This window comes from Canis lupus, chromosome 5 (genome assembly GCF_048164855.1).
Source record: "Canis lupus baileyi chromosome 5, mCanLup2.hap1, whole genome shotgun sequence".
NCBI classification, from domain to species: Eukaryota; Metazoa; Chordata; class Mammalia; order Carnivora; family Canidae; genus Canis; species Canis lupus.
The window spans coordinates 35,912,409-35,930,440 of NC_132842.1; the positions used below are offsets into that span (position 1 = coordinate 35,912,409).

The 18,032-nt window shown below is 45.5% G+C and overlaps 1 protein-coding gene and 1 long non-coding RNA gene across 6 annotated transcripts in view; one reads left to right on the forward strand and one right to left on the reverse strand.

Annotated features, from left to right (window-relative positions):
• The window catches only part of NRG2 (neuregulin 2), a 243,681-nt gene that overhangs the window by 149,517 nt on the left and 76,132 nt on the right, over positions 1-18,032 (reverse strand). The window lies entirely within an intron of this gene.
• LOC140632939 (uncharacterized) lies at positions 3,640-6,765 on the forward strand. The gene is made up of 3 exons (XR_012030588.1): positions 3,640-4,074; positions 5,181-5,324; positions 6,262-6,765. It is a non-coding gene; the product is annotated as an uncharacterized lncRNA (long non-coding RNA).

The window sequence follows — 18,032 nt, forward strand, 5'->3', positions numbered from 1 at the left end:
CACGCCCCAGCCTTGTGTTTATCCCTTTGCACATATCATTCCCCCTTTCTGGAGTACTTCTTCCTCTCTTTACCTTCCATTTGTTCTTAAAAGTCCCCACATAAATGTCTTTGCTCCAGGAAGACTTTGCAGCCCCCGGGGCTGGGCTCAGGTGTCCTCCATCTGTGCTGCCCTCCCCTGCACTTTTCCCATCACAGCACTTACCACATTATGCTGTCAATGCTTTTGACTTGCTTATCTCCTGGGTTCAAATGCACATTCTTTGAGGGCAGGACACATGTCTGTTATTCATATGTGTAATATACTAGTCCAATCTTAACTTCTAGAAATGTCATTACACTTATCAAGTGATTCCTGCCAGTATCTTGGCTTCTCGGTTCCTTTCATTCTTTCTCTCTAGCAATCTTGTGCTCCACTCTTCTCTAGCCACTGACTCATTCACCCACTGTAGTCCTTGTCATCACTAGAAATTGCAACCTCTCCATGATCATGAATGTAAACATCCCACTCTCCAATCACTTTCCAGCTCAGTCCCTCTAGGGTTGGGACCCCAACAATTCTTTTATCTAGTCGATTGATGCAACCATCTTTCCTGGGTCCTCATAGTGAATATTGTGTCCCTCTTCCCTTCCTTCCCACCTTACACTCAAAATCAATCTTTATAATAATTCCTTTTCTTCACTTTGTTAAACCACAATCTTAGTTAGATCCAACCCAGTATTTGCATTCAGGCAATTGAATGCACCTGAAGAAAAGCCCACAAACACACAGACTGATCTCACTTTAAATTCATGACCATGATCCAAAGATGGGCCCTTCCAGGGATGCCTGGGTGGCTCAGTCAGTTAAGTGTCTGCCTTTGGCTCAGGTCATGATCCCAGGATCCTGGGATTGAGCCCCAAGCCCCGGCTCCCTGCTCTGTGGGGAAACTGCTTCTCCTTCTCCTGCTCCCCCTGCTTGTGCTCTCTATCAAATAAATAAATAAAATCTAAAAAAAAAAAAAAAAAGTGTGCCCTGACAATGATACTTTTATTCCCTAGTTTACTCTATTCACTCACCTAGTTAACTACTTTACACCTTCTTCCTCCTCAAACCTCTAACATTCCTACCCCAATCTCTCAGCCAATGACTTTGTTTCCTCCTTCACTGAGAAAATGAGCAATGAGTTTTCATAGACTCAACACATTTATGCACCTATCAGCATCTGTACACATAATCCTGCCTGCATTCTCATTACTAAGATGAACTATCCATGGTGCCAGAGCCAAACCCTCTGCTTGTACTCCAGATCTCACCACTCCCCTACTCTAGGAAATCAGTCCAACAATCTCCACTTGCCCTCCTACATCAGTAACTTCCCCTTCTCAACTGGATCATTCCCACCAGCACAGAAACATGATATGAATTCTCTCATCTTAAAAAAAAAATTATAACAGACTGTCAGTTTGGGAAGATGAAGAAGTTCTGGAAATGGATGGTGATAACAGTTGCCCAAAAATGTGAATGTACTTAGTGCCACTGAATTATATGCTTTTTAATTGGTAAAATAGTAAATTTTATGTATATTTTACCATAATAAAAAAATAAAATTAAAACCCTCCTGATTCCATTTCTTCTATTAGCTTCCAACCTCTCCTCATCCCCTCCTTTGCTACCACAATACACAGAGAAACCACTATCTCCTTCCTAGATGTTTGCAGTGACCTCCTAACTGGTTTCTCTGTTTTCTCCCTTGCTCCCAAAAGTCTATTCTCAACATGGGAGACTCTGTGATTCCTTTCAAATGTGCATCAGATCAAATAGATTCTGTACTCAAAACCCTCCAGTGGATCTGGTTTTCACAAAAAGAAAATCCCAAATCTTCACAGTGGCCTACAAGTCCTTGCATGATCTGGCACCCATTGCCTCTCTAAACTGAGCTCATTCCACTCCAGATATAAGGACGTTTTTGCTGTTCCCTGGACTTGCCAGGCATGCTTCCACCCTAGATCAAATTCCCTCTGCCTGATATTTCTTTCACCAAGATATCCATAAGTCTAACTCCCTCGCCTCCTGCAAGTCTCCACTCTATCGTCACTTTTGTAAGTTAGGGCTACCATATCCACCCTAGTTAAAACTGCAACCCACCCATGCACTCTCTTTACTCCTTTCCATTCATTTTTTTTTCTTTTTATGGTATTTATCCTATTCAAAACACTAATTTACTTATTTATTATGTATAGTCTATATTATTGGTCTCTCCCCATTAGAAAGTAAATTCCATGAAGGCAAAGATTTTTGTTGCTCAATATTCCGATCACCTGGAAGGAGTTCTGATCTACAGGAAGAACTCAAATAATGCTGAATGAGTGAAGAGGCCTATTATAATGCCTAGCACATGATAAATGCCTACTAAATATTGTATGAACGAGTGAATGAAGAAATGAGTGGTCTATCACTAAGCTATGAGCTTCCCATGGGCAGAGATGTGACTTCCTCATCTCCATGTCCTCCATTCCCAGGGTAGTCACGGAGATTTAATGGTTAAGTAGAAGGGGGAAAAGATAAAGAAAAAAACTGAAGATGAGTGAGGGGACACTGGAAATGTGAGGTGCCAGCATTCTATAGTTTATATTCTAAATATCCTGTTTCCTGCACAGCCACTCCCAGCCTGGAGTCTTCCATTTCTAGATCTTACAGGATGGAATTCTGAGTGAGAAGGACATAAACCCGACGGAGGAAGGACGCCTTACTGAAGAAGCCCTTCCCTGTATGCTTCAACGAAGGCTTCACCCTCAGACCACACAGGTGGAGTTCTCAGGCAGGTGCACAGTGAGCCCACAAGGAACAGACACAATCCAGGCTCCCAGAAGCTTTAGCTCCAATGTCAGGCTTCCAGTCCTCAAATTCTGATAACCTAGAAACTGGAAAATCAAGTTACTTCAACAAACACATCCCTTGTGTTTCTCCTTTCAGGGCTCCACATCTCACCAGGTAAGGCTGGCGTTGGCTTAGATGCCTTTGCAGCCCATCACTCATTGCTAACCCTGGAGGGGAGGGGAGGCCAATGGCTCCTGAAGCCACAGCTGTGGGATAGGCCGCTCCCACCTGCCACCCTCACTCACAGTGGGGAGGAAGCAACTCACCTTCCTGACTCCAGAGCCTTGCTCAGAACTGGAGAACGTAGAGCCTGTCACCTGTATGAGAGGCAGGGAAGGGGTGGTGCAGAAGAGAGCAAGTGCCAACCTGGAAGTCAGGGAGGAGTTTGAACTCTTACTACCTCATTCTCTGACCTTGAGCAAGTGGCTTCCCTCTCTGAGCCTTCATCTTCTCGTATTTAAAACTAAAATTCTGAACCAGATAAGCTAGCGACGTGATTCTTCGAAAACTCAACTATTATTGACTTCTTGAACTTGACAGTTTGGGAGGACAACCTTGTCTGCATACACCTCCCTGCAAACTCATCTCAATCCCCTCTTCCCCAGCTCAACTGTAATTCATTCATAAGGAACAATCCTCGTGCCCCCTATGTGTCAGGCACTGTGCTAGGACTGTTTGTGACACACACAGTCTCTGCTCTCAGAAGTTTGTGGTCTAGCAGGGAGCTAGATAGCCAATGTCAAACAATGTCCTGTTTATTACCCCGAATAAGTACTAGAAAGATAAGGAAATGATGGTGGCACAGTGTGAGCAGATGTAGCATATACCTGTCGCCTAGTCTGGAGTTTCAGAAAGCCTTCTGGAAGGAAGTAACATCTCAGCAGAGTGCAGAAGGATGGAAGGAAGGGCATTTCAGAGACAGGAATGAACACATACAAATGCCCTGAGGCGGGAGCCCTGTCTCATCAAAGCCAGTGTGACCCAAGCACCCAGTGAAGAACATGAGGTGGAGATGATATTGGCGATGTCGACACCGATGAGACCACACAGGGCCTGCAGGACATGAGAGGGATGCGCTGGTAGTATGTGTTAAGGTTAAAGAAAGAGATTGGAGCAGAGTAGGGGTGGCCCAGTGAAATCTGACCGGACGTGTGTTTTTAAAAGCCCACGATGTGAAGGATGACTCTAAGGAGCACAAATCGCTAAAAAAAACAGGTGAAAGCCAATCAGTATCTGACATGGGTGCTGTCACTGAAGAAAGAGATTCAAGAGAGATTTAGGGGGAAAAGTAACAAGATGATGCACTGCAGGGGTGGGTGGAGGGGTGTTGTTCAGGCAGAAAGAAGAAAGTAACAAAGTACAACCAACGTGGTTAAGCCAGGGGACCCTGTTAGAGGTGTGGGAAGTGGGTGAGATTATTAGTTCAGTCTGGGACAGGCTGAGTGTTCAGGGACTTGGGAGTTCACTCTGATGGAGGGGGAAGGGAGGAGGACGTCAAACAGGGGCCAGCAGGGGTGGTGTAAGAGGGATGAGGGGTACAAACAGTTCTTCCAGAAGTCTGGCTGGAGTGAGCACAGAAAGCCGGATGGGAGCTACAGATGGGAGAGATGTCGGTGCATGGACATGTAGAGAGACAAAGACAGGGAAGAGACAGTCGCAGTGTGCGGATCCAGGAAGGTGGGAGGGATGGACCACAGGGTGGGGCAGGCCTTGCACAAGGGCAGCTCCTCTGCATCAGTGGGGAGGAGGTGAGAATGAGCGAGCACGCCAGTCCGTTTTTGTTCATCGGACCTAAAGTCAGCCCTGCTAATGCTTTCCCAAGCCAACCCCCAAAGTTATAGGGTCATGGGTTGCTAGTGAGCAATGTAGACCCCAGGAAGCCAACAACCTCTGTAGGTCCCATTTTGGCACCCGGTACAAGACACATGCCCTTCCTCCGCCCTGGGCTCGAGTCAGAACGAGGCCACACGGGAGCTGCTTGCAGCCCAGCCGCCTTCAGGAGATGCCCAGGGCTCCCGGGGAGACAGCCCCCAGGGAACCAGGCCCAATCTGGGGAAATGACTGCAGATGGCAATGGAGTAGAAGAGAAGTCACAAAGCACCAGCACACAGACAGAGGGTCAGGTGGGAGTGTGGGGAGGGAGAAACAGCCCCACTTGTTCCCACAGGTAACTTTGGAAGGAGGCAGAGGCTGCCTAATAGACCGAGCTCTTATTTTACATGCAACTGTCTAGGGCATGATGCCTCCCCCGTGCACCTGACCTCCAGTTCCCCAAGCTGGATTCTGGGCCAATTTCTCCATTTTGCTGTCTTTAACTACAGCTCTGACTCTGGGACCAGAATTCAGTAAGCATCTCTTAGTGCAAAGTGTACAAACAGCACAAGGACACAAAGATTTAAGAGGACAAGTGCTTGCCAAGGTCACAGGAAGCAGAAGACCAAAACACAGAAGCTGCCAAATCCCAGGTCAGCACTTGACCTCGGCAGATCCAAACCCACCCCTCCCCCACCCCCCACCCACCCTCAAGGTTTGCTCTCTTTTCAATCCTTTGAGGCACTCCTTCCCTGGACCCGAGAAGCTACTCACTGACGGTGCCAGCACTTCTAACAAAAGCCCATCCCTTAGGGAAAAATCAACAGAAAAGCTTAATTCCTAATGAAGAACTGTACAAGGAACCTATTTAGAATGTTCCTCCTGGGTCCCTGTCGCCCACAGTCCCCAAAGCACTGGGGAAGACAGGGAGAAGAAAAGGCAGGGAACCACGGGGAAGTGATAGCTGACACTTAGCAGACAGCCTATAATAAGCAAATGACATAATAGAAATAAACACAGCTTTGGGGAGAGGCGCTGCAAGTGCTGGCCTAGCAGGCCGAGGGGCTCCAGGGAGGCACGCTGGGCTAGAAACCCTGTTATTTCTAGGGCACCAGGAGGCATCTGACCTGAATCAGGAGGCTCTGGAAGCAGAGGCCAGAGGGCCAATCAGAGGCTGAGCCATGGGAGAGCTCCAGCCAAGAGCCAGGGTCACCAGCCCATTCCCAGAATTGAGCAGGGAAAAAACCCCACAGAACTCTTCAAAGAGGGGATCCCTGGGTGGCGCAGCGGTTTGGCACCTGCCTTTGGCCCAGGGCGCGATCCTGGAGACCCGGGATCGAATCCCACATCAGGCTCCCAGTGCATGGAGCCTGCTTCTCCCTCTGCCTGTGTCTCTGCCTCTCTCTCTCTCTCTTTGTGACTATCATAAATAAATAAAAAAAAAATTAAAAAAAAAAAAAAAAAAAAAAAAAAAGAACTCTTCAAAGAACCCTGTCCAGTCATCTCTTGTATCTCCACATTAGCCAGAAGGGAATGTCTAGGTAATCAGTAAGTGCAAGTAATCCCCTTATTGCCACTCTTTGTTTTCAGACTGGTCCTGCCTGGAAAGCATGGCTTCAGATTAGTTCCATCACTTCTAGCCAGTGTGGCCAGCTTGGAACTCACTGAATTGTTGAGACTCAGGTTCCTGGATGTAACATCTGGAAGAGAAGGCCACCTTCCTAGGCTGTTGTGAGAATCAAATGAAGTAATGTCTGTAAGAGTACGTGCTCACCAAATGTCAGCGCCTCTTTCTTACCCATCTTTACCTCTGACCATTTACATGTGGAACTACAAGGTCTGCATTCCCTGAGCACAAGGCAGACAACAAGAGGGGCAGTGGCTCAGGAGTCTCCTTGCCATTCAATTGAAAGGAAAAAAGCCCTTCCCTAAATCGTCAATAAAGACACTGAAACAGGGGCACCTGGGTGGCTCAGTGGTTGAGCATCTGCCTTCAGCTCAGTGCGTGATTCCAGGGTCGCGGGATCGAGTCCCGAGTCAGGCTCCCTGTGGGGAGCCTGCTTCTCCCTCTGCCTATATGTCCCTGCCTCTCTCTGTGTGCCTTCCATGAATAAACAAATAAATAAAATCTTTAAAAAACAAAACAAAAACCGCTGAAACAACAAGAATTGGTACTAAGAAAGAGCTCTGAATTTGCAGTTGAATCTGAAGATCTTTCCAAAGGTAAAAGAAAACAAGAACAGATTCATTCTGAAGAGAGAAGCTCCAAGGAGGGTGTAGTGGTTGTCCCAGGGCTGTAAAGGTTTATGTTAGGGGTTTGCAGGATACAGACAGGAGGTCCAGCTCCTCACCTTCTAATGCACCAGAGCCCAATACAGTCAAACCCAGGGTAATAGAAACTATCCCATTAACCAAAATGCATCTTGCCTTCCACTTTTGAAAAGCCAGGAAATCAATGACAAAATGGTCATCAGAGATTTTTTTTTTCCCCAATCAAGAAACAGGATGCATCCCAAGATCAGGGCAGATACGTTCCTGTTTACAGAGGTCGGTGCCATTATAAAGGATAACCATGACACAAGGCAAGACGTTCAAGGGCAGACTAAGCCCTACAAGCGCTGAGGCAGCAAAATGCCCCCATGCATTTCAGCAAGATCTTCTCTGGCAAAGGTTGAGATAAAATAGCTTTTCATGTAGGAAGAAAGAAGAGAGTTTTGTATATGTGACTTGCCTGGTTCCAAGAAAAGAGTTAGCTGATTTCATCATATCTACCATGCCATCAACTGTCGGGCACGGCCCGATTTGAGATGTTCGTGTTCAGGGTAGGGAAAGTGCTTCACACAGCCAATAGGTCTGCCTAGGGAAATACTCGGTGCCATGAGTCAAACTCCCACTCCGTGGCCCTGCCCTAGAAGTCCTTGGCAGAAGGAGTATGAAGAGGTTATGCAAAAGGCACTCTCAGGACATTAATCTTTAAGACTGAGCAAACTGGCTAGTAGTTGTAATAATAACAGCACATTCTGATAGAGCACTTTGCAATCTCAAAGCGCTTTCACAGACATTATTTATACCTTTGTTAGGAAAGAAAAGCAAATACCATTAACCCTATTTCCCAGTGAAGGAGAAAGGCTCACAAAGGTCAGTTGTCCCAAGGTCACAGGGCTAGTAAGTGACAAATTGGGAGTTTAAAGCGTTCTCTCTCTCCTACCACTGTGCTGTTTTACGAGATGAAGTATGAGATTAGGATCATTCCAGCATGTCCACTGAAGAAGTTCACAAGTAATGCCTGGCCTCTGTATTCTTAAGTTCTATCCCTACCTACTCAACACTGTTTTCCTTAGAATGATCCTTAAAGGCCTAAAGGGCTATGGAGTACTGGAACACACCATGCTCTGCCAGTCTTCTGGAAGTAACTGCCCTTGACATCAGAGAGAGCAATCTCAACCACAAAGGTTTCATACCACATAGGGAACCCAGGGTTCCCTGAAATATCACCTCTGCACCCGTAACATGCATATGGTGTCATATCTTAATTCCTTCTTCAGTCCAGGCAGAAGGGGCCTAGGAGTCCAGTCTATATCTACTTAGGGAACAGTGACAATGAGAAATTCACTTACTCCAGGTGGTGAAAGACCTCTGAAGAGCAGAGGCAGAAAGCCAGAAATGGTCTTCCACTCAATCTAGGAGACAAACCACCACAGCCAGCAAGCCACCAGGCCTTAGTTTAGAAAATACTGGGCTCATCCCAAAAGAAGACAGACTAGCTTACATATCAGCATGCATAAAACAAAAAGGCTCCATCCTCAGCTCTCAGCTTCCCTCCAGGAGTCCTCTGCCCTCATAGCATCAGCTACCCCCTCCTCATTCGTATGCTGTGGACTTGTAATTCTACATCATGATTATGCTCCTCTCATGGGCTCCAGCCGTCTCTTCAGGGAGCAAGCCCCCTCTCCCTGCTGTCCAATTCTACACTGTAGTCTCACTAAAACCACTCCCCATTCCAAGGCAAACATTTACTGAGGTAGAAACGGTGCCCTGTGTTGGTCCCAAAATATGTTTTGAACTTTCTTCCATCATGTTATTCAAGCTTTTCTCTCTATATAGAATGACCCTTTCTCCTACCACCAACTATCAAAGTCCAACTTGACCTATCTTTCAAGGTAGATCTACAATCCCATCTCCTTCCTATTCAGTCTTTTCTGATATCTCTAACCAGATATGTATGCATTTGTCCCCTGCTTCTTTATATATGATACCTTCTCATAGCACAAAATTTAGTGCCCCTTAACAATTGGACAATCACTCTTCACTCCCTAGACCTGTACTGGCTCCTTAATGTTATATCCATATCATGCCAATTATTACATTTCCTGAAAAGAGTTCTGCACAAAAGAAGCATTTAACAAATATTTGATGTCTTACGGCGTATTACAGTTTCTACATGGGTCTCCCATTAATAAGGGGGAGGCTAGAGTAAAGGCCTGGGTTCAGAATGCTGGCTCTGCCATTTATTGATAGCTTCCTGATGCTGGGCAAATTCTTTAACCTCTCCATGCTTGAGATTTCCCCTTTGTGATCAAGAGGATGATAACAAAGTATTTCTTTTATATGTTTATGATGAGAGCTGAATGAGTGAACATTATTATGAAGTGGTTAGTACAGTGCCAGGTTCCTAAGAAGTGTCACATAAGTGTTTGTTAAGTAAATAGAATAACAGCCAACTCGTCATTTTCCTACTTAAATTCACATTTCCTCATAACTTCTCCATTTCTGCTAATGGCATTATCCTTTTTCTCATCAGCTTTCCAAGATTCAACTTTGACCCCTTTCTCCGCTTCATGAGCCCTTTCCCAGCTGCTACCCAGTTCCTGATCAAATCTTACAGATTCTGGAAAGAAACAGCATACTTTCCCTGCCTCTTCACCTAGTTGCCATGGCTTCAAGGACTTTATAACTCCCTCCTTGATCTCTGAAACATATATCTCTCCCCAACTCCAGTCCACTCTGAATTGTGTATATAATGTATTTGCAAACATTCCTCTCTTCATATCATATCTCTGCACCAGTACCTACAATGAGGCCATATCACCTCCAGAACCAAGTCCATGCTCCTTGGCCTGTCTCTGGAGACCGTCTTTAATCTGGTCCTGCCCTGCTTTCCTAATCTTATCTCCCCTGTATCTCTACCCCAACCACACTAATCTCCTCATGGTCCTGTAAAGACATCTTGCTTGTCTCTACCTCTGCTCATATTGTTCTTCGGGCCTAGAAGCCTTTTTCTTATCCTCTTAAATCCCCAAAACCTATTCATTCTTCAAGACTAACCTCCAGTCCTAACTCTGTTCTGGAAAATTTCAGCCCCAACCGATCCTCCTCATCTCTGAATTCTACAGTCTATTTTCCTTTTTTGTAATTACTATATATCTTTTGCTTTACGTCGTGTGTTATTGGTTCATGTTGACCTGATATCCTCAACTAGACTATAAACCCTCAAGAGTAAGATACATGACTACCAGACCTTTCTAGCGTCCTTCAAAGAAAAGAACAATAAAGGAACTAAAGTACTATTAGCTATTAGCCAATATTTGATGACAGACTTACCTCTCCCTTTGTTTAGGAGGCAGGGAATGAATGAGAACAGGACCGTATACTCATCTAGCTGATTCTATATGCTCTGTTCACAGATGGTGTGGCAATCCTACCTGGGGGATCTGCTATAGCCAAAAAGCCTGTTCTCTCTGTTGACAAACGCCAACAATCACTGTAATCTAGGCTGCCATATGGTTCACCCAGTTCTGTAGCAAAATCGGTTTCTCAGGGATACGGAGAGACCAAGCAGGCCAACTCTCCTATCTGTGGAATGGAGGGAGGTCACCTTGAACTCGCCCTACCAAAAACAGGCAGGCAGAGTCTCCAAGGACAAGCCAAAGGTCAAGCAGATGCAATCCCATGTGCCCTGAGGCACCTGCCAACTGCCATCTACCCCTCCCCTGGAATCCAGTGACCTGGGCCCAATGAGTCTCTTTTCTCAAGACCCTTGAGACTTCTTAGAGGAATCCACAGCTGGGCAATGGCAGAGAGGAGGCTACACTGCCCTCCCTGCAGGGAAAGACCTGTCCAAAATCAGAGTTTAACTTCCATTTTCACAGCATCTGGTCCTGAGGGCCATTAGCAGTAAAACATCTTTATCAACGAGCCAGCTGTCCTAATGTAGGAGGGGCACTCCCCATTTTCTGATCAACTATTTATCATTTTCCCCATTTTACTTCCTTTGTGGATTTCAAAGGCAGGAAGCCGTCGGGCCCCCATCATCTTCCTAAATTGCCCCAACCTCTCCCATCTAATTATCACAATCACAAACTCATGGATGTTTGTAATACTCGGAAGTCCAGCTTCAAGAGTGAAATTCAGCATTCCAGACGTCCAGATTGTTCCTCAGTCTGGGATTTTATTAAAATGTTCACAGAAAAGCTATAAACCCATGCAGGCTCTATTTTGATGCCATGCCACTTACCTAGTTGGCTTGTAACACTCTCTCCTCCCCAATTCTCATGACTGAAGAAGAAACAAGCATTTGTCAGCTGAAAACAAAGCTCAGGGTGTGAGTACAGGCTGCATAAGGCCATACAGAAAGCAGTGGGCCGAGACTGGGCATGGAGAAGACTGATTTCCAGGAAGGGCTCTCGTCATTGAGAAGCAAAACAACCATCAGAAACCTGACAATGTCTGAAAAGTCTCCTCTTCTTGACTAGGACTTGGCCCAGACTCCTCCTGGCCACCTAAAAGAAGTTCCTGTCACTTCTGACTGCCTGATTTCAATTGTAATTCTGCCACTCACTTGCTACCAATCATGATGTCTACATCCAAATACCCTAGAGGCCTGCACTCATCTGTGGCAACGCAGAAAGCTCTGAGTATCAAGAGGATCCTGGATAAATTACTTGCAATGAATAAGACTTTTCTTAACTTTGGCTGGTTTTGAACTGGCTCTCCAGCTGTGATCCCTGGGAATGGCACATGTAGGTACCTGAGAGTCACAGAGGAGGAAAAAAATCACTTCTTCACCCTTCTTCCCTCCAGTAGTATCTATTGAGATCTTCTAATATGCTAAGTACCATGACGTACACCAGTGTACAAAACAGCTCAATTCTCAGGACGCCTGGGTGATTCAGTGGTTGAGCGTCTGCCTTTGGCTCAGGTCATGATCCCGGGGTCCTGGGATTGAGTCCCACATCGGGCTCCTCACAGGGAGCCTGTTTGTCCCTCTGCCTGTATCTCTGCCTTTCTCTCTGTGTCTCTCATGAATAAATAAAATCTTTAAAAAAAAAAGAAAAAGAGGGATCCCTGGGTGGCGCAGCGGTTTGGTGCCTGCCTTTGGCCCAGGGCGCGATCCTGGAGACCCGGGATCGAATCCCACATCGGGCTCCCAGTGCATGGAGCCTGCTTCTCCCTCTGCCTATGTCTCTGCCTCTCTCTCTCTCTCTCTGTGACTATCATAAATAAATAAATAAATAAATTTTAAAAATTATTGAAAAAAAGAAAAAAGAAAAAAAAGAAGAAAACCAGCTCAATTCTCCTAACCCTGACTCATCTTAGGTGCTTAGTAATTAGTACCCTGAATAATCAAGGTATTCCCCTCAGAGGCTAATAAAATACAGTCTCTAGTCCACACATGAGAGATTTGGTTTTTCTTGTTATAAACAGTAGCAGCAATAATAGTGAAGAGTCTGGTATAGCACTCTGTAACTAAACCGACCCCCTATTTTCATCTAAAATAGCTGCCTCAATTTACCATTTTCATATATTCCTGCTAACATGTAATACACCTAAGCCAATCTCCTTCCATGAACTAGATGCTTAGTCTAATGGCCGGCTCTAATCCTAAAGTAAAAGTCCTTTTCTCTACAGGTCATCTAGCAGTCGTTAGCCATCTAACTTTACAAAGGCACAAAAAAATAAGTCTGATACACCCTTTGCTGCAGTTCTGTCTTACACACAGGAAGCTCATAGTCTAGAGACCACAGACACATATGCCTGCTTCCCTCTCTAATGAGGCTAAATGATAGAATAGACTGCTACGATTACAGAAGGGCTATGAACTGCTACAGAAACATAAAGGAAGCCGTGATTCATTCAGACTGAGGGGATCAGAAAAGGCTTTGAGAAGTGGGATCTGAGCTGAACTCTGAAGGACGAGGAGGCTAGCAGCTGAGAAAGAAAGGAAAAGCATACCAAGCCAAGGAAACAGAATGCACAAAAGCACTAAGGAGGAAAAAAGGCAAAATGTCTCCCAAATTTTCAAAACAGTACATCCTGACTACAGCAAAGAATAAGGATGGCCAAGCAGGCTGCCAAGCTTAAAGGCAGTGGGGGGCCAAACGGTGGAAGGCCCTTCATGTCATGTGAAGACATTTTCACTTTATTCTACAAGCAATAAGAAGCTAATGAAGACTTCTGGGTTGGGCAGCCATAATTACTTTGCTTTAGAAAGCTCATTCCAGGCAAGATGATAGAAGAGAGTGGAGACTCTGAAAACGGGAAATTCCATTTAGCAGCTACTATGACAGGGTAGGTGACATTCAACTACCCAACTAGAGCATCATGAATGAAAAGAATTGGATTGAAGACACTCTGCAGTAGTAAAAATTGCCATGAACTTGACCATGTACTAGACACAGGGGTGAAGGCAAGAAAGGAAGCAAAGATGACCAATTTTGAGGTTCCTGATGGTCTTGAAGACTAGATCAGTGTCACTACCTAAGATGGACACTCCTATACAACATAGGATGCGGTAAGGGAATAATGAATTCAGTTTGAGGCATTCTGAATGCCTCCTCATCCCTTGTCCATTCTTTGTTAAGACCTCAGAAAAATGTTTAAAAAAGCAATGTCTTAAAGAAACTTTGAGACAGATAAGAGGCCCTCTAATGATCTTAAGGACATGCCTCCCAGGTCCTTTCCATTCAAGAACAGGGATTACACTAATCTGAAGGGTGTTGTCGTACAGCAGCCCACAGGGAGCTCAAGGCAGAGAAGAGCTTATCTTGGTAAGATCTGAGAGCATGGCTTTTGTCTAACGCTGTGAACCCTAATAAGATTCATAGGCAAACCACACATTCTGAAAAAGAAGTGTACTAGCCAGAACACGGTCTAAAAGGGACCCAGCACTGCAAGATGAAAAGCCTTTGAGCCCCCAAACATCTATAAGTAGGAAGCAGGCTGAGGCTACTATAATATAGTTTTTGTTTTCTAGATAACATGAAGGTTTGACATCTTAAAAACCCTTTCTGTCTGGAGATGCTGCCCCATCAGGGCTAGCCACCTCTTAGAGATAACAAAGGATTCAACCAGGAGCATGCCTTTGATATGCAAACTAACCAATTCAGAGCCATACCTCCTCTATCTGCCCCTTAATCATCCTAGGACCAGGGATCAGGCAAGCAGGCACCACTCTTAAAGCTTAGAGTCCACCAGAATTATTCAAACTGGCCTGAAACAATTCTCCCTGCCCTGGCTCTCTCATTCCCAAGGAAATCCCAGTAAGGTTTCTGGCCTCTTGTGGTCTGTGCTTTTCTGTCTTCTGCCTACCTGCCCAAAACGTGGTACTTCCTCTTGATCCAGATCCATCTAGGATCTGTGAGTATAGTAACCCTTGAGTGTGTTTTGTCTTTCCTGTGTCTCCTCTTGGAGCTGCACCTGAGTGATCATCACCTAAAAGAACACAGAACACTGAGAAAAGTCCTTAGCTGCAGACACAAGCCATATTTTATGGAAAAAAAAAAGGATAATTTAGGGGGGCAAAACCAGGAGCCCATAGGGTAGAACCAAGAATGGTAGAGAATCATTCCCAGACAGTAGGACTGAGCCTATTCATGTGCCAGGCTGGATCTCAGAACTGCTGATGCACTAGTGGCTGCTGCTTCCCCCTTTCTAAATGGAAATGTCTACCTCAGAGAGAAGGCCAAGGAGACATGACAGCTAAATGTGATAGGAGATTCCAGACTGGATCCCAGACTAGGAAAAAGTCAATGTTTAAGTATTACCAATTTTTAAAAGGGGGCATCTATAGTGGTCACCCTGCATCTATAGCAGTCACCCTACATCTATTCCAGCATTATATGGTAGTGGAGGGTTGGCAGTGCGGAGTCAGATAATTTGTTTCTATAGTTCACCTCTTCACGTCAGGAGGAGCAAGACTCAAGTGGCTGTACCCAAGGAACTGCCTTAGAAAAACCTCATCTGTACCTACACCTGACTTAGAGGATGAGACCCTGGCCCCTAAGCTTGAGCCTGCTGCCATAATAGATGAGACTTTTTTGAAGGAGGACGATTTCAGGTGAGGACGAGTGTATTTTTCACATCAATAGTTTGTGAACAGGGGCAGCCCGGGTGGCTTAGGTGTTTAGCACTGCCTTCAGCCCAGGGCATGATCCTGGGGACCCTGGATCAAGTCCCACGTCGGGCTCCCTGCATGGAGCCTGCTTCTCCCTCTGCCTGTGTCTCTGCCTCTCTCTCTCTCTCTCTCTCTGTGTCTCTCATGAATAAATAAATAAAATCTTAAAAAAAAATAGTTTGTGAACAGAAAGCACACCATAGGGGCACCTATCAGTTAAGCGGTCAACTCTTGGTTTCAGCTCAGGTCATGATCTCAAGGTTGTGAGATCAAGCCTTGTGTCTGGCTCTGCGCTCAGTGCAGAATCTGCTTGGGATTCTCTCTTCCCTCTCCCTTTCTCTCTCTCTCTCTCTCTCTCAAATAAATTTTAAAAAGAAAAGAAGAAAGCAGACTGTAACGGTTTCAAAACATATTCATGAAGTCTTTGACAATCCTTCCACCAAGAAGTAGTCTAATTCTGCTCCCCTTGAACCTAGTCAGGGCTTAGTCACTAACTCTCTTCTAACAGACAAAATATAGTAGAAGTGACTTCTGAGGCTAGATTATAAAACACAACTCTGCTTTTACCTGGCTCTCTCTTGGGATGCTCCCAGGCAAAATCCCCTGCCCTGAACTCCAACTAAGCTCCCAGATGAGAACAGCCAGCAATAACTTCTAAACATGGCCAGAGGAAACTCTGAAGTGACGCAGTCTCACTACTGACTGACTGCTTGGCCACCCTGTGACCAAAATTTACATGAAAGATACTAACCTCCTAGCTGAGCCCAGTCAATCCCCAGGACAATGAGAGATAATGACAAAGAAGTATTGCTGCTTGAAGCCACTGCATTTTGGGGCAGTTTTTTTTACTCAGCAACAGATGCCTAAAACAATATGCCACAGGCAATTGGAAACAGGGACTCCAAAAAATTAAGCAACTTTTCCCAAGTTCCCATAGCTGGTAGGGGAACATAGCCAAGATTTCAATAAAAATCAGCCTGAATCCAACATTTTCTTTCTATAACAACAGACATGTCAATAAAAGTAATTTCTGCTAGCCTGCATTGAAGGCTGTCTCCAAGCAGGTACTTTTTGGAGCACTTTATGTGGAGGAGGAACTCGCTGAAAGCTTACCCTGGTGTCATGAGGTAGGTACTATTATTAACCCCATCTTATAGGTGGGGAACCGGAGCCAAAAAGAGGTTAATTAATTTGCCCAAAGTTATACAGCTAGTAAGTCACAGAGCCAGGATTCAAAGTCGGCTCTGGAGCATGCTGTCTTAACTGTGATGCAATAAGCAGTTGAAACTTCAGAACAGAAACCATTCACTGAGAACCAAGGACAGCCCCTTAGGAACTGTACCCCTTCCCAAGATGGTCCAGAGAAGAGCTAATGATGGAACGACAGAAGAAGGAAGTGCGACAGGAAAGAACCAAACCCCGCACTCACAGCATCACCGGACAAACCCATGGCAGGATCCACAGAGCGGATTCCATCTTTAAGGGTGAATGGGTCCACAGCCATCCAGCCATGAGCCGTTCCCCAGACTCACAGGTGTCAGTCACAAACCCTTCCACAGAAAGGAATCTCTGACCCATAGAATAGAGAGTAGTACCCACAGAGGATTGCCCTCAGAGACCTGGGGCCCGAGCAGCACTATTGTCCATTTCTACTTTCCTCTTACAGTGATGGCATGAGTGTTGGGGGCGTTAAGAGTGTCTGGGGGGCTCAGTCAGTTACTCCCCTGACTTCGGCTCAGGTCATGATCTCAGGGTCCGGGATAGAGCCCCGAGTTTGGATGGGGTGGGGAGACTCCCTGCCTCCCTGCTCAGCGGGGAGTCTGCTTCTCCCTCTGCCCCTCCCCCTGCTCTCTCTCTCCCTCAAATAAATAAAATCTTAAAAAAAAACAAAAACCAATGACGACATGCACCCCTCCTCTGAAATGACTAGGCTATTATTTAACTTGAGAGATGAGGAAAGTAAGCTTGCATACTCAGTTTAAAAAAATATGGTTTGGGAGCGTGACCTATTGAAGACCATCAATCTCTATGACCTTTTTATCCACTTGATGTGATTCCTTCACATAAGGAATCTAAAACAATGCCTTTAATCCTCATGCTGTACAACAAGCTCCAGGCCTAAGGCTCATTCACCCAGAGGCCCTGAGGCTGTGACATCACACAGAAGAAGCCAGGAGCCCACATGCAGTGTGGGGCAAAGTAGAAGCTGCAGGGGTTGTGGGGGCGGGGGGGGGGGGGTAATAACTGGCAGACGGGAAAACAATATTCCCAAGGGAACTAGTCTCAGCTCCTGCTCGCATTCACCCTCTCGGTTAGATGAGCGCAGACCATGCACAGTAGAAACCTACTCAGATAATTTGCATAATGAGAAACAAAGACAGGAAGCTCCCTCCTAATCTGGGGGCCATCTGTGTGCCTCCCTTCAATGTACAAGTTAGATTCTTTCCCAGTAGCCCAGCCTTGGAGGTGCCATCTGAAAGGATTACTACTGGTACTTGGCCAAGACAATTTCACATACATGTCACTAGGAGGCCCCGTGAATGTTACTAGCTGTTTTGGAGAAAATGTTCCCTTTTGCAAATGAAACCTGTAAGTATGGGAGAGGCTTTCTTGGAAAAAAACAAAAAAACAAAAAAAACAGAACTAGACCTGAGAGGAACTCGGCCAGATTTGTCATATGTCACTCTAATCTCATAGGTCCCTCTCACAAGCCTTGTTCATTATCTTTCCACTAGGTCCATCAGACCTAAAGTCCAAGAAAGAGTTGGAAAGTTTGCACTAGAAACTTCTGGAAACTTCTCTTGTTCTTGGGAATAGGTGCTGAGGATCAGCTATTACAATGATGACAAAAGCAAGTATAACAGCAGACCTAAGTAGAGAGTACAGAGGGGTAAGGTTGGAGAGTTGGAACCCCAAGTAAGAGGTTCTCAAACGTAAAGCCACATGAATAGACTATGAAAAGGAAACC